At 41.4% G+C, this 14,583-nt stretch overlaps 1 long non-coding RNA gene across 1 annotated transcript; it reads left to right on the top strand.

The window, feature by feature from the left end:
• The first annotated feature begins 146 nt into the window (after positions 1–146).
• Positions 147–2,997, top strand: LOC103470820 (uncharacterized). Its single transcript, XR_534532.2, has 4 exons — positions 147–240; positions 1,119–1,270; positions 1,739–1,789; positions 2,570–2,997. It is a non-coding gene; the product is annotated as an uncharacterized LOC103470820 (long non-coding RNA).
• The last annotated feature ends 11,586 nt before the right edge of the window (positions 2,998–14,583 follow it).

Raw genomic sequence — 14,583 nt, 5'->3', positions numbered from 1 at the left:
ATGTCATTAGTTAGTATAAGTTTTCCAACTTCCATCTATATACATTTTAAATAAATACAAATCTATACACATTATCCCGTTTATAAATATTTAATATTTAAGCCTTACACCAAAGCGCAGTTATGAAAATTCCCCACAATTTTATCCCGGGACCTTTCCTCTCCCGGAACCAATAAATATTCTCTGTATCCCTGGGGAAACATTTGCCCGAACACCCTGGAGCGGAAACGGAAAAGACAGGTGAGCGTTTGGATTTTAGTATTTGAATTTTCTTCCAATTAAACGAAATTGGTGTCAAACGTTTGTGCAGCAAAAAAATTGTTTGTGCCGTGATAATTTTTAAGATAAAAAAGTTTAAAGCAAACAAAAAATATATAAATTGAGTTTGATATTTTGTGCAACGAGAATATTTGTAGTACCGTTTAATTAACACAACATGTGTCTGGTTGACCATTAATAACCTCTGGAAACATTTATTAATATCTTAAAAATGATAACGGCACAAACGACACTAATTCCGTTTGATTTAAACTAAGTTGGTTAACCTGCGGCACAAATGGCTACATGCTAGTTAAATATCAATAGTTAAAATTTCTTGATTCCAAATGGCTATTAATGTACAAATCTGTGCTTAAAGTGCAACCAGTGCTAAATAAAGTGTTTTTAATAAAGTGCTTTTAAAATGGACCCCGTATTGAAGTCTTCCTCGTTACAGGTGGTCAAACTGATCAGGTTAAATTAATCAAGTTAAATGATCAGGTCATTAGATCAGCAGAACCTCAGTTTAAGTCCTTTACTGCAGCTTTATATGTTTTATTTTGACTGTCTGATATGTTGTCTGTGTTTTTCTAACGCAATGCTAAATTTAAATACAACAAAAACCTCACTTATTTGAGTAACTGAAATAAATAAACTTTTTAATAATCTTATCTGTTAAATATTATATGAATATACAGTTGGAGTTGTGAGGAGTTAATTAAACTGAAATTTGAACTACAGCAGGTGTTTTGACCTAAATGTGTGGCAGTGAGACGTCAGTTTGTAAATGTTTGACTGTAGTTTGTGTTTTTGTCTGTCTGTCTGTCTGTCACCTGTGTGCTGTGGCTCTCCTCTTTCAGTTTTTGCCGTCCTGACACTGAAAACGTGAAGCGGTTCCCGAGGCGGTAAACCACCAGCTCTGCATATCTGAGCTCAAACTGCTGTCAGAAAGTTGGCGCTGTGGTAGTTTGCATTGTCGCTACATTGACTATCTGTCATATTCATGCTGAAGGTTTCTGCACAACACAATTCATGTCAAACCCTCCTGAGCAACATTTACTGTTGACGCTGCTTGTCGGTGTGAATTTCAACATACAGACTGAAGACTAAACATGAACATTTTGCCTTGACATCAACAAAAAAAAATATTCAAAATAGTTTTATTTGTAAATCAGTTATTTACTTATTGTGACCAGTTGAAATTGTTTGCATTCCGGCTCTTGTTAAACTATTTTAATTTATCAAATAATGTATATTAATCACCCTTTCTAGCATTTTCTACATGTTTTTCACATTGCATTATGATTTTGGAAAGTGTGCATTGTTATGTAATTAAGTAGTAGAAAGTTAAATACTTGGTCCTAATTTTTGTGTGCAGGTTGTTTTAGCAGCGTGTGACAGCATTTGTTATGAATGTGTTCAGTAAACTGAAGTACTAATGAAGTGATTTGTGTCATAATAACTGTTTTCTCTCCTGTAGGGATTCACCAGCAGCCGCTGACTGTGGCCTTCCAGGCTCTGAATAAAGCAGGTAAAGCTGCATCCTTAACCTCCCACTATCACTTTAACCGAAGAGTAATGGTTCACACAGTTTTCCAGCTTCACCTCCACCTCTAAAAATTTCACTTTGACTAAAGAATAATGCCTCTGCATCTGTTTTTCTCGCTCGGCCTAACCTCCCGTACTCGCATGACTCCAGAATAATGTAGATGTATTTATTTTTACCCCCTCAGCCTCGACCTCCGTCACTATCAATCTGGCTTTCTAATAATGTAGGCACATCTTTTCTGCTCACCCTCCTCACCTCTCAATTTCCCCGCCACCTCAGGATAATGTAGGTGCATCTATTATCTCTGCTCTCTGCTGTCTGCGACCCCGTTGTTAGAATAATGTGGCTGCATTTACACAACCTCACACGCTATCTGACAGGGTCGGGGAATGAATAAATAGCCCCGCATGCATGCTGAAAGCACACTTTCTCAGCTTGAAGCTTTAAAATCATGCAGAGAAATCATCTGTTATTTTAGCTCCGGAGTTAATCACCAGATGGTTGCAGGTTTTTGTTAACTTTCCCCTCTTTTCTCCGGAGACGCGGCCACAGAGCAGAGAGAATGAAACAAAAAGCACTCAGAGGCTGATAAGAGTGTTGTTGCAGCTTTTATTTATCATATCTCCAAATAACCGTGTAGCTGTTGTGCTGTGGTCAGGATACAGTGACCTCGCTTGATCAACTACTCCCCCCTGCAGCCTGATAAGAGGGCTAATATAACAGCGAGCCGGTCTGTAACTGTAATTATTTCTGCGCTGTCAGAGGAGGAACGGACCGCGGGCCCTCCAGCCGATTTAAATCTGCAGGGAAACTAAAAAAAACACAAGAGGAGGGAACCGGCAAAACATCTTCAACACCAGCAAGACAAATATCAGCCGGGCGTCCCGACACGCCTGGAATTGGACCAGTTTGTCATGCACAACACGAGGGCACACATTCAGGACCCGATTCAAACTTCACTGCCTGCGAGCTGCAGACCAGGTTCTGCTTAATACCACAGAGGAAACGGAGAATAAACTGATGTTGGCCTGGAAGCTCTCAGTTCATCTCTGGACAGAACAAATGCAGAGTAAAGAGATTATCCAGGTTAAAATGCACAAACCAAAGTTTCATGTCTTTAATTGTTTATAATGAACATTTGCATAGAAATGTAAATTCAAAAGCATTTTTTTTTAAGGTGTAAACTGTAAAAAAAAAAATGTCTCGGATTAGAAATTTTAAATCAGAAAAATGAGAAAACTCAAAACTTTTTAAATGAATAAATTATTAAAGTGTAACCTGCATGAAAGCTTAGCCCCGCCCCCAGACGAATCTGACTGGCCAGCAGTCTGAGGGGCGTGGCCATGAGACTCAGAGGGGCGTGGCCATGAGACTCAGAGGGGCGTGACCATGAGACTCAGAGGGGCGTGGCCATGAGACTCTGAGGGGCGTGGCCATGAGACTCGGAGGGGCGTGGCCATGAGACTCTGAGGGGCGTGGTCATGAGACTCAGAGGGGCGTGACCATGAGACTCAGTGGGGCGTGGCCATGAGACTGAGGGGCTTGACCATGAGAATCAGTGGGGCGTGGCCATGAGACTGAGGGGCGTGACCATGAGAATCAGAGGGGCGTGGCCATGAGACTCAGAGGGGCGTGGCAAGGTGTTGGGAGGAGCAGAGCACAAATGATCCTCCAGATTTAATTCCCAACAGGAAGTTGTTTGTTTTGAAGCAATCTGATTTGCTGACGGGTTTTAGCTTTGCGCTACGCTGCCCCCTGCGGGTCTGGCATGTTTAAAACAACGCTCAGGGTCGTAGTTGTTGTGCAGGTTCATGTGGATGAAAACTTTTCTGTGTCTATGATACCGTTTTTATTTTTTTATTTTATTTATTTCAAACAGACAGAAAAGACAATCAAGAAAAAAGAAAACAAAATAAAATAGCATGAAACAAACGTAAGAAATAAAAATGTAGAACAAATTATTCTGCACATGTGACGTGCGAATGTTATATTTTCTGTTCGAAACGGAGCAGGTAGAAGATATGATATCTTATAATACTGTTTTATTTTTGATAACGTGACAACAACCTCGTTCAGAGGGAACAAAGAGTCGATGATTAATGATGTTTTATTTCATGAAGTTTCCGTTTGATTGTTTTGTGTTTTGAGGGAATTCAAACAGTAAGATAAATTCTTTTGTCTTTATTTTAATTCCGTCATAAGTTTTTCCGGCTCCTCGTCCCGACTGTCTGGCTGCTCATCTGTAAATGTGTTCATTCTGGACCTGAAACTTAAACTCCTCAAAGTTTTGTTCGACCTTGAAAGCGGCTGCAGCATAATTGTTGGGAAGCAAAAAAAATATGTCAATTGTGGCTTTTATTGTGAAGCTGTGAGGATGTATGGGCCGGCGTCGGCCGGTGATAGATGACACGATACACGGCTTTCCTGATTTCGCAAATTTCTATGAAATGTGTCCTGAGTTCATGAAGGCGAGGAGATAAGAGGCTGGATGAGGCTCTCCGGCCAATAGGATTCATCTGTTTCTGCCGCTTATCTGCTGATGGAGGAGGACACTCTCCTTACCTCCTCTCCTCCCCTTTGCTTCCTCATCACTTCTTTTATTATTTCTTGTTCTTTTCCTCTTTTTTCCATGTTGCTCTTCTTCCCCGTGTCACCGTTATCTGCTGTTTTTATTTAATAGGCTCTCATGTCCCAATTTAGTTCTGATTTAGTTTAAACTTTTTTCACTTTAGTGCTGAAAGTTTCTGGCCCAAATTAATAAAAACTAAACAGGCATTCAGGTTCTGAGACATTTATCTGCGTTTACATTACAAAAACTTTAATATTACTATATGAATTACAGTGTTTGCAGGGACTGTGTGGATCTACTGCTCCGCTGAAATCTGTTTTCTTCCACACATTATTATTATGTACCAATGAGATTTTTTAAACGGTGTTTTATGTAGGTTTATTTAATAATTCAAGTATTTATTATTTTCTCTTGTTTGAAGTGTTTTGTCTCTGTAGTGCTGTTGAAGTTTTGGTTCTCAGCTTGTAGCGGCCAAAGCAATGAAGGAAAAACACGATAAAACCCGTGAATAAACTGGAGCTGCAGGCAGTTATACAGGTTCATCCTAAACGGGTCCGTCCGGCTGCGCCAGGCCACGGCATCAGTTCTGGGTGAACAGTTCATGTCTCTGTTCACAGCAGCAATAACGACGGACTGTGGATCAGGCGTAAACTTATTCAGCGATCAGAGCTGGCGGTGTCGTCACAAGCCAATAGGATGAAGGAAGAAAAAAACCCCAAAACATTCAGAATTCAGACGAACGTCTCATGAAAAATGAATGAAATGCGACTTGGCAGTTCTGATGCCTGGGAAACTGTCAGATATGTATCCCGGTTTAGTAGAGAACTGGCAACTACTGTCTTGATTGCATTTGTTATTCAAGACGGCAGCAGCCATCTTGGTAGGCAGTTGCTACGGAGTTGCTATGACAACAATAAACAAGCCACAAGTTTAGAACGAGCTTTCGCCTCGTTCCCATTTAAATTACTAACAATATAAGTACACTACCACTATTACTTCATCACAATATTCCGGTAATCTGCCCAGCTCCGTGTAATACTAAGATAAATATCAGAGATATTTACTGTAGTACTGAACTAGTCTGTAGCTTTTACCAGACAGACTTTACTTCCAAACATTAGATCAGCTGCAGTCCAGAATAAAGGATGTTATGAAGATGATGATGTATTTTCCATAATGACTGAAATGTGTTTAGCAGGTAAACTGATCCAGAGTCGGTGTTTCCCGCTGGTTGAATAAAATCTGATCCGCAGTGTTTGTTTGCCTGCTAAACCCTGGGAGGTTCTGTGTCTCCGGTAAAACTGCCAGCGCTGCCGTTCGTCGGGACGAGACACTAAATCTTCTTTAAGACACCTCCAGCCTTTCTGTTTTTTTAAGGCTCTTTAAAACAACATTGATTGTTTCCCAGAATGACTTTCTGTCGCCGTTTTAATGATTATGCAGATGTGAGACAACCTTTCCGTTTGACGGCCGGTTCCCACGGGGGAGGCGGTGACACGGCGGCGGCTGCTGCCACGGCGACAAGCGACCGACACCCCCGCCTCACCACGTCCTCACCCCACCCTCACCCATCACCCCACCTCACCCCCGCCTCACCACGTCCTCACCTCACCCATCACCCCATCCTCACCTCACCCATCACCCCATCCTCACCCCACCCTCACCCCATCCTCACCTCACCCATCACCCCATCCTCACCTCACCCATCACCCCATCCTCACCTCACCCATCACCCCATCCTCACCCCTCACCCCATCCTCACCCATCACCCCATCCTCACCCCACCCTCACCCATCACCCCACCTCACCCCATCCTCACCCCATCCTCACCCATCACCCCGCCTCACCCGTCGTTAGATTTTTCAATATATTTATCTGAGTAAAGATGGGTAAAATAATATAAGTAATTATTTTTATAGCTAATATACATATATTTTAGCTATATTTATTTGTTGGGGAGAGTTTAATTACAAAATAGGCCAATTATTGATTGTTTTTAATGATCAATTCTGTCCTCAAAATTCATAAGAAGCATTTTTTTCATGTTGTTGCTATGAAAAAAGTTCCTTTATGGGATGAGTGTGTGATATGAAGGAGTTTTGTAAACAAAAATACATTTCTATAGATTTAATTCAAAAATGCTATATTATTCTCATTAAATCAAATTCTTCAGTTATTGTAGATGGTAATGGTCTCTTTAAAATAGAAATAAAACCAACTAAAAGTGACTGGCATTTTAAAATAAATTCAAATTTATTTGTGTTTGTTGTTACACATCTAGGCGACATCATACGATGTACATTTTCCCACATTATTTAAAGTAATTTTACTTTTTTTGGCAGTTGCTAAAACAAACTTAAAAATGAACACAATTAAAATCACACTTCATTTACAGACATACTTAAAATAAACATTAAATATGCTCATATTAATGTTGTCTAAAAGTCGTGAATAGAGTAAATTGAAGCTTCAGTGAATCGTATTTTCTGTAGATTTGCTTCCTTTGGTTCTGCTTCCTGTAAAACCAGATTTAATCCACATGAATCGGCCGTAATCTGACAGGAAAGCGTGTAAAACTCGCCTGCTCCTCCAATGACAGCCCAGCTCTGATTTATTCCCTCTGATGATTGGCCGGCTGCCGTCGCCTTGACAGCGAACCTTCTTCATCAAATCTCCACTTTTCCTCTTCTTCTTCCTCAAATCATTTTTCCTTTCATATCAGGTTTTTTCCTCCACTCTCTCTCCGCCGGGTTTTACTTGACAGGAAATATTCCAGGCGATGCGGCGTGGTTGTAGATCTCCGGCCGTGGCAGACGCCATCGATCCGCCTCATTTGCATACATAAATCTATCGGCTATCTGACACTTGCCAATATTCTGGGCAGCGGGAAGCGGCGGTGCTGAGTCGGCCGGGTCACATTATCATTGGTGATGGAGCTTTGATGAAGTGTGACAGCGCCGCACGGCTGCTGGCCGACTGTCTGAGCAAACGCACTGTAAAAAATGACTCCTCACTTCTAGCTGGTTCTAAGTATGGAACCACAGGAGTGCCACAAAACACAAACTATATGGAAGCACATAAATGATAGTATGTTCAACTTTTGTTCAGCTGTGTTACCATATAATTACACAAAGACATTTTGAAAATAAATTAACATAAAAAAACGGCAATTTTGAAAAACCTTGTTTTTTGACAAAAAAGTCTTGACGCCAGTATGAAGTGGTTTGTTTTGGTTTATTTTGCAAAACTGCAATAGAAACACCTTTTTGCATCACCAGTCACATGACCAACAACCAGATGTTACTACTGGTGCAAACTAGGAAGAAGAAGAAGAAGAAGACAGGAAGTAGTTGGAGGAATATGGCGCCGTGATTTATTTTGTTTAATGACTCGTCACACAAACAAACTTATTCACCTGCAATTTTAATTGTTTCTTATTTAAGCAATTACAAGATAGTTTTTTCAACATTAGCAGAAAATTACCAAAGATTTTCACACATTTATAAAGGAAATGCAGCTGTGAAAACAATATATTTAATATATACTTTCATTAAAAATAGTTATTAAAAGTCAAACAGTAAGACACAGATTTTTGATGATGGCCAAAGATTATTATTATTTTTAAAAAATGAATGAGAGTTTTGAAAGTATTGTACCGTATATAAAACTCAAGTGTCCAAATTAGGAGAGTTGTATTAAAACTTTGGGATTTTGATTATTAACAATATTGAAGGGGAAATTAAAAAGTTTGTCTTTTTTTAAGAACAACATGGAGTTATTGGCTTTGGGACGTAACAGGGATCAGTTCAAACCAGCTGATGTTCAGGACGACCTAAACTTTAACACCGGCTGGTGTTAAAGTTTAACACCAGCTGGTTTAACACCGGCTGGTGTTAAAGTTTAACACCAGCCAGTGTTAAAGTTTAACACCAGCTGGTTTAACACCGGCTGGTGTTAAAGTTTAACACCAGCTGGTTTAACACCGGCTGGTGTTAAAGTTTAACACTGGCTGGTGTTAAAGTTTAACACCAGCTGGTTTAACACCGGCTGGTGTTAAAGTTTAACACTGGCTGGTGTTAAAGTTTAACACTGGCTGGTGTTAAAGTTTAACACTGGCTGGTGTTAAAGTTCTGCTACAGATTCTCTACTGCTGTTCAGAAGTTATGATTTCACATTTTCCACATTATTTGCTGTTTTCTAACGTAAGATAAAAGTCTGTATTTGAAATCTTTTTATACCTTAATGTCTCGTCGCGTTCAGGAACCGTTTCAACCTGTGGTTCTGGTTCTGTGATCTGGTGTAAACACACCAACGTTTCCACCTGAGCGTTCTGCTGCTGCAGTGTTTTTCATTCCAGCTGGCTCCTGACTGAGCATGTGCGGCTCCCTCCTCACCTGGAGGTGTTCCTGGTGTCGTCGCCGTGGGAACGACCCGTGACAACCTGCTGTTTGTGCATGCAGGAGACGGCCGGTGGAGCCGGAGCCGAGTTAATAGCTGTTCTGTGGTGAAGCTGCGGTCCAGCTCTCATCAGCGCCGCCCCCCCCCCCTCCCCGTCGCCCTGATACAAACACAGAGTGGCAGAATTTAATGAAGTTCTGTTCTTTAAAGCAGGGATGGAGCCCCGTATGAGCAGCCCTGCACCTTCTTCCCATCCGTTTCTTTGAATAGTTTCCGCGCGCCGATCGATGGGCCGGTTTTCTCCTGGCCTTTCGCCGCTGTCACCCGTCATTGAGGGATGCAAATTCACATCAGAAACCCGCCTGACACTTTTCCTGTCGGCGTCCAGGGCGCGAAAACGGCGCGGCTCAGCAATAAACGGGGTGAAGGCCTCATTTCTCAGAGAGAGGGAGACCTTTTCCATCAAAGTTTTCTCTCTCTGCTCTGACAAGACGAGGATGTGAAAGGACGGCCGGTAAAGTTCATCTCTCTGCAGAGGCTGGGGAAACTGCAAAGGAAGAAAAGTTCTTTGATTTCTGCTTTCTGAGGGGAGAAATAAAAAAGTTTTAGAAACGAAGAGCAACCTGTGACGGAAAGAAAACGGCTCCGACATCTTTATTGGTGGCATGAAAAACTGCTGCTTAAGAAAACAGAATCATCCATCAATTGAACTGAACTCAATATTTAGCTTTTTTAGAGATATATTTTATGGTAATTTAACTTTTTTCTTGTAATAATGCTTTCAGGGCTGCACAGTGGCGCAGTTGGTAGAGCTATTGCCTTGCAGCCAGAAGGTTCTGGGTTCGATTCCCGGTCTTTCTGCATGGAGTCTCCATGTTCTCCCTGTGCATGGTGGGTTTTCTCCAGGTACTCCGGTTTCCTCCCACAGTCCAAAAACATGACTGTCAGGTTAACTGGTCTGTCTAAATTGTCCCTAGGTGTGTGTGTGTGTGTGTGTGTGTGTGTGTGTGTGTGTGTGTGTGTGTGTGTGTGCATGGTTGTGTGTCTCTGTGTTGCCCTGCGACAGACTGGTGACCTGTCCAGGTGACCCCGCCTCTCGCCTGGAACGTTGGCTGGAGAGGAACCAGCAACCCTCCTGACCCACTGATGGACAAGGGTGCAGGAAAATGGATGGATGGATGGATGGATGGATGGATGGATGATGCTTTCATATTGAGTGAATGAATGCTGGGTGACCAACAACCAACCCCAAAAGTCACATTTAAAATGTCAGGAATGAGCTAAATGCTGTAAATGAGCTGTAATGATACAAACAGAGCAAACGCCTTAAAGATCGTTGAAGACAAGTAGACTGAAAAAAGCTCGTCTCAGAAACCGACTTCAACGTGTTTAATGAAAACCAGAATCCCTGGGAAACTTGATGCTGATGTTATTTCTGAAGGTTGTCGAGGCCTGAGATCTGACCTTTCACCTCCAGATCACAGAGGTCGTCTCCACCAGACTTCAGATTTAGGCAGAACAAATCCTGGTTCACTTGGTCTTTCAGAAACATGAAGGTTCTTGTGACCTTGCTCTTCGTTTTCTGTTTATGTGAAACGTTGAATTCAGTTTATTTAACCAATAACGTCTCGAGGCACTTTACACAAAAATTAAATTCAAATCACAAACATTCAATTTGTTTCTAGTTGTCAAACATTCAATTTGTTATTCAAAGGTGAGAAAACCCAGATTGACCTGCATCATTCAGACTGAGCCTGCATGCAGTGACAGTGGAGAGAAACTCCTGTTTAACAGGAAGAAACTGCCAGCAGAACCAGAACCGGGTTCAGTACCAGAACCGGGTTCAGTACCAGAACCGGGTTCGTACCAGAACCGGGTTCAGAACCAGCGACAATCTGCAACAACCGACTGGGATCCGTGAAAATTATACAACAAACAGCTTAGATTTTATTCCTGTTGGTTAATGTCATTAACCAGATTTAGTTTAATTCATAAATCTAAAAAGTCTTGGAATAATCCATAATCAATACATTTTAATATTGATTAAACCTATAAATAATAAGATTTCTGTTCATATTTAGACTCTCTCTCTAAGTAGAGTTTTGTGAAGTTGTTTATAATTTTTATCTAGTTGACAGGTCTTGAAGATTTAACCTAAAACAATACATTTAATAACTATACATAACAGTCTGACCTGTTTTAAACCAGAGAGTCCAGTAATAATCTGAGTTCTGCCTTTTGCTCCTGGGATTTCCTTTGGGAAACTCGGAACCGCCGGGGAAACGGCATCACATGATCAACTTTCTTCTTCTTGACCCACTTAGAACTTCTTCACTACAGCGAAGCTTAAAAAACCACCAGCAGCTTTTTACTGCGGCTCTTTGAAACTCTGGTTTCAGATGAAAATATTGTCATTTTGTAAATAAGAATTTGTTTTAACAGCTTTAATGCTGCTCTGGTTAGCATAATGCTGCTCTGGTTAGCATAATGCTGCTAATGCTGCTCTGGTTAGCATAATGCTGCTCTGGTTAGCATAATGCTGCTAATGCTGCTCTGGTTAGCATAATGCTGCTCTGGTTAGCATAATGCTGCTAATGCTGCTCTGGTTAGCATAATGCTGCTCTGGTTAGCATAATGCTGCTCTGGTTAGCATAATGCTGCTAATGCTGCTCTGGTTAGCATAATGCTGCTCTGGTTAGCATAATGCTGCTAATGCTGCTCTGGTTAGCATAATGCTGCTCTGGTTAGCATAATGCTGCTAATGCTGCTCTGGTTAGCATAATGCTGCTCTGGTTAGCATAATGCTGCTAATGCTGCTCTGGTTAGCATAATGCTGCTCTGGTTAGCATAATGCTAATGCAGCTTTGGATAAAGGTTGCTGATATTTCATTTTTTAAGTTAGAGATGAGGCTCTTGTTGCTGCTGTTCTGATGAGGTGTTGACATCGTGATGTTTTCCGGGTCAGATTCTGATCTAAAAGGAGGAACTGAACGGCTCGGATCTGAACATTCATGTCTGGAATTTGCTGATAAACCCAGGAGGAGCTTCGTGTTTCGGTTCCAGCAGAACCCGGTTGAGCCAGATTTAACTTTTTATTTATTTATTGTTGCAGTGCTTTTAGAGGACATTCTGCCTTTGGGATCTAAAGATTTAAAGGGTATTATAAATAAAATCTATTATTATTTGTTGTGGATTGGGATTCTATGCACAAGCTGAAATAAATAACAGAAAATCCTATTTATATCTTTCAAATAATCTGAATTTGTGTAGCCGTTTCACTCTTTCTTTTGGATTTTCTGTAGTTTTTCTCCTGCTGTTTTTCTTCTGTTCCACTGAACTTATTTCACCAAACCACCTCTTTTTTATTGTCTATTTTCTTCACTTCCTTTGCCTTCTGTCCTGTATTCGGCTCATCTTCTGCTCTCTTCTTTCGGCTTATTAAGATCTCAAAGATACAAACGCCGGCAGGTTGATTGCTTTCAGGGATTCTGCCTTTAATAATTACAGGTGGAGAAGGTCGAGGTGGCGTCGTCGGGCCAGAGAGTAATGGAAAACTAGATCTTTTTCACTAAAATACAGAGAGGGGCTTCGGGGGGAATCTATATATTGACAAGCCATCAGCGAGCCGCGAATCAGAAGAAGTGCTTCGGACTTATCGAAGAGAACGAAGCCAAACTCTCTGTGATGCTCCGGGTGTCTGCGGCCGGGTTGAGAGGAGGATCAAACCAGAGGAGGAGGCTGCAGAGTTAACCTTTCTGTTTCTGATGACTCCCTCCTCGTTTCATCCACGACCTGAATCAAAATGTAAATGCTGCAGGAACGCGGGGCTCTGGGATCTGTTGGTATCGATTATATGAAGTGAGTCGGAGTCGCTCTGTTCGGCGGCCGAACGCGTTTTCCCCCGACGCTCAGTGACAGGAATTACTAAGAGTTCAGCTGCTTCAGCCTCTGCTGCTAATGATGCTTCTGCATCAGATTCAAGGACTTTTAATCATCTACAAGACTTTATTCATTTCATAGAAAACTAATTTTTAATACAATGATGAGGTTACTGGATAAAACAAGGCAATCTGACATCGTTCTGTTATTTTTAAAGAGCATTAAATGGGCTTGAATTGTTCCACAAATGGGATTATTAAAACTACATTTCAAAGGAAGAAACTTGGAATTACTTGGATTCAGACGAGAAGTTTCTGGCCAACTGAAGTGACTGAGATGAATTTTCACTCCCACATACTCGGGCGTTTTTCACTTTGTGGAGATCCGAACCGAGTGAAGACGGTTCTGAACCACATGCTGCAGGTAAAGTGCTTGGGAACCGTCGTTTACTTCAAACTGATGAGGCTGAGACTCGGTGCCATCTTGTGGACGAAATGCAGTCAAATTTTGAAGAGCGTCACATGGAAGAGATTATAAAGTATAGAAACTTTATGAAACCCTCCCGACCACACTAAGGGACAAGGGTGTTAGAAAATGGATGGATGGATGGATGGATGGATGGAGGAACTTTATGATACATTGATGAGGGAATATGAGAACCTTCAGACAAACTATGTGGTTGGAAAGAACTCAGACTCAGGGAAAGGAAAGGGTACCGTCAAAGTAAGTGGAAATACTGGAATATGAAGGAAAATGGTAGAAGCCTCTTCCACAGTGCGACCAAAGTCTGAGTGGATCCCAGAATACGTAATCGTTTATGGGATCCTTCGCCTGAGATCCTGGGCCTCTGCCAGGAACTAGAAAACTTAAAAGACTTGAAACTCTGAGCTGAGGAGCTTCAGGATCTCAGGGTTTTGTCCAGAATGGAGTCTGTAGTTCTTCATGTCCGAAGCATCCGGTTGAGATTGATTGGAGGTTTAGATGGAGTCCTTTTGGACACCTGCCTTAAAGAGTTTATCTGTTAATGATTAGATGCATAGCTTCTCCATAGTGACACTGATTTAATCTTCTTACCTTGTAAGAAATGTTAACTGCAAATCCGTAAACGCACCAAGAGCTGCCAGTCGTTACGAAGGACAACGTGATGCACTGACGGCTTCTTATCAAAACATTTATGATAAAGTATAGGTTTGGTTTGCATCCTGGTCTGTTTGTGCAGCAGCTATGAACATTTTTACAGCATGACCAACTAAATAAAAGTGATATTAAGCAATCAGTTGTTCTTGAAGAGCTTCTTCACAGGAGTAGATGTTGGCGCAGCCTGTGAGGTGGAGCCGGTGGCTTTCTGAAGAGTTTAACGTCAGGAGCAAATGGATCCTGATGTCAAAAAGGACAAACTTTCCCCTGATATTTCCTGTGATTCATTGCTTACATGCAGAATTTCCTGGTTTGCCACCAAATCTGCAGGTTAAAGTTTTGTCACCTTATTGAATTTAATAGACATTTTCTAATTCTACACCTTTAATCCAATCTGTGACAGAAAGATAATAATTAAAACTCAAAGAAAATTGAATCAAAGCTCGTCTTTGTCTCAAATTCAGGTCATGTTTGTTTGACCTATGACCTTTACCTTACTCCACTGTTTTCATTGCCGTTTCTGATATTTCTATAAAATAAACACCTTGATGCCACGTTCTGGACAGAAACAAGGTTTTGACACCCTGAGAAGCTGAAGTTGGCCTCAGCCTGATGGCTCCCACGTCTGAAGTGAATGTTTTTCTAGCAGTGAAACTGAAACCTGAGAGTTTTCACCGCAGCCTTCGGCCTCCTCTGAAGCTACGTTTGCGTTCGTTCGCTTCATGTGTTTCACTGTAAACACCGACTTTAAAGCCCAACCTTCTCAAGAAACTTGATTTTCACTTGCTCAATT

This window comes from Poecilia reticulata, chromosome 9 (genome assembly GCF_904066995.2).
Source record: "Poecilia reticulata chromosome 9, P_reticulata-male-v2, whole genome shotgun sequence".
Classification (NCBI taxonomy): Eukaryota; Metazoa; Chordata; class Actinopteri; order Cyprinodontiformes; family Poeciliidae; genus Poecilia; species Poecilia reticulata.
The sequence above is the reverse complement of the archived record's forward strand: the minus strand, read 5'-3'. Positions and strand labels throughout refer to the sequence as shown.